Source organism: Eptatretus burgeri, unplaced genomic scaffold, assembly GCF_056783735.1.
Source record: "Eptatretus burgeri isolate ZD-2024b unplaced genomic scaffold, Ebu_testis_v1 Ebu_testis_scaffold_1639, whole genome shotgun sequence".
NCBI classification, from domain to species: domain Eukaryota; kingdom Metazoa; phylum Chordata; class Myxini; order Myxiniformes; family Myxinidae; genus Eptatretus; species Eptatretus burgeri.
Window position 1 is genome coordinate 5,001 of NW_028223588.1, and position 2,000 is coordinate 7,000.

Genomic DNA, 2,000 nt, shown 5'->3' on the forward strand with positions numbered 1-2,000 from the left:
GGTGCGAGATAACCATCATAACTCTACTCAAAATCCACAATTGGTCGTAATTTAGCCCTACAACAACTAAATTGGTACATGAGGAAGTCGCCCGTGATTGGTCAAAACCGAGACATTCAATCCCGCGATATTTAAGGGTTTACTGCATATGCACAAACAGTAGGCATGTTTTTGCTTCATAAAGTAACCTGGGTTAATTATTTTCGGAAAACGATCGCGGCAGCAGTCGGTGGCCAATACATACATCTTTTCTGCTAGTTTTAATGGTCACAATCACCCCCTCCATCCCGCTATGGTGACCCGCTTACAGAGGGAACCACACCCTTGCGGGGGGAATTTTTTTATGGTGGTCACGATCTGACCCTTGGGTATCTCAAACACGTACCGGTAAACAAAATTTGAGTGGAGATTGGCCCAACTGTGTATTTTTTTCGGTAATTTTCAGATGTACACATACATACGAAGAGCAGATCGCTTCATTTTATATTGTAGGATATTATTGAAAGAAAAAAAAAAATAAAAAGGTCCAAAGCAGTCTCTAAGAGGATTCACCTCAATTAGAATTTAATGCATTTGGTCCGACAAATTAGTGCAGAGACAGCGCATTTCTAAGCTGTCGAATGGGTTTGATTCCTGACCTGACGATCATCTGTCTGAATGGTGTTTCACAAACGAGGCTTTGCATCACCAAATGCACCATCCCTCGGATGTATGACAAACCGCTTTGCCTTCTGCTCGCATCAATTGGTGTATGTTAAAATAAAAAGAAACCCAACAGCACGAGTCCTCACCCATTTTCCTTTGTTCCTCGGATGAGCCTGGTAATTTGGCGCCTGAGTTGGGTTTAGTTCCATTCTTGTATATATAAGTTTGCATGTTCTGTTTCTTCCCTATCTGTGTATGTAGATCACCACATTTGTTCCGTGCATTAATTATCGTGTCCTGTCCTTCCTTGTTCCACATTAATTTTACAATCAAGTAGTATTTGTAAAAATACAAAAAATATATATATATAAAAAAAAAACTTTTTCCAACCTTCTGCCTTCCCATGCGAGAAAACGTCACTTTATTTCAACAATCCTTGGGGGATGACGAATTGATAAATGAACACAGTGTAAATTCTATTCAAAGATCATTTGGTCATTTGCTGGGGTCAAAGACACTCGGCGTGACGGTCAACGCAATAGTACGAAAACAAATCAGTTTTTCTGATCCCAAAAAAAATTGAATTACCAACAGTAATTTGGTCCACGACAGACTTACGTTGGTCTCATCGGGGTAAAGTATATCATCGTAAGGACCCACGATGCAGCTGGAGAACTTGCTGAAAATGATTGGTTCTTTTGGCACCTTCACATGCTGCTCGAGGCAGTGGTCACGGTAGTTCATTCCCACGCAGATCACCTTGTCTGGTCCGACCACGGGAGCAAGGATACGAGTACTGGACCGTGGAAGCACTGGGGCACCATTTTTGAGGGCCCTGTGCAGTGCGACATGCAAGCACAATCACCATACTATGCCTGTTGGCAGAGCCAGAGGAAAAAATAAACACGAAACATGGCAAGCATAACAAGTTCCTGCGAAATCCATAAAACAAATATAGCTTTAATAATTGGTGGTTGAATTCAATGACCAAATATGCAAATCCTGTACAAATTTCAAGTCAATCGGATGAAAAATTGAGGATTTTAGAAATACCACCTTAGTTGTTGACCTTTGGCCTATGTTGACCTAAAAACAATAGGCGTCTTGCTTATGAATGATGAACTCACCCATGTCTATCTTACTGGTAATATCATATGAGCAATCAAAACTGTCACTACCGTTAACAAAAAGATAAAGGGGTTAGGATTAGTTATACTAACAAAATCACTTGCATGTAACGTTCTCAATGTGTGAATTTTTCGAAGAAATCTCTTCTACGAGCCTGGACTCTGTATAGCAAAAACAAACAATAAAAAAAACATTTCACCAATAAAGGTGAAACACTCGAGGGTAAA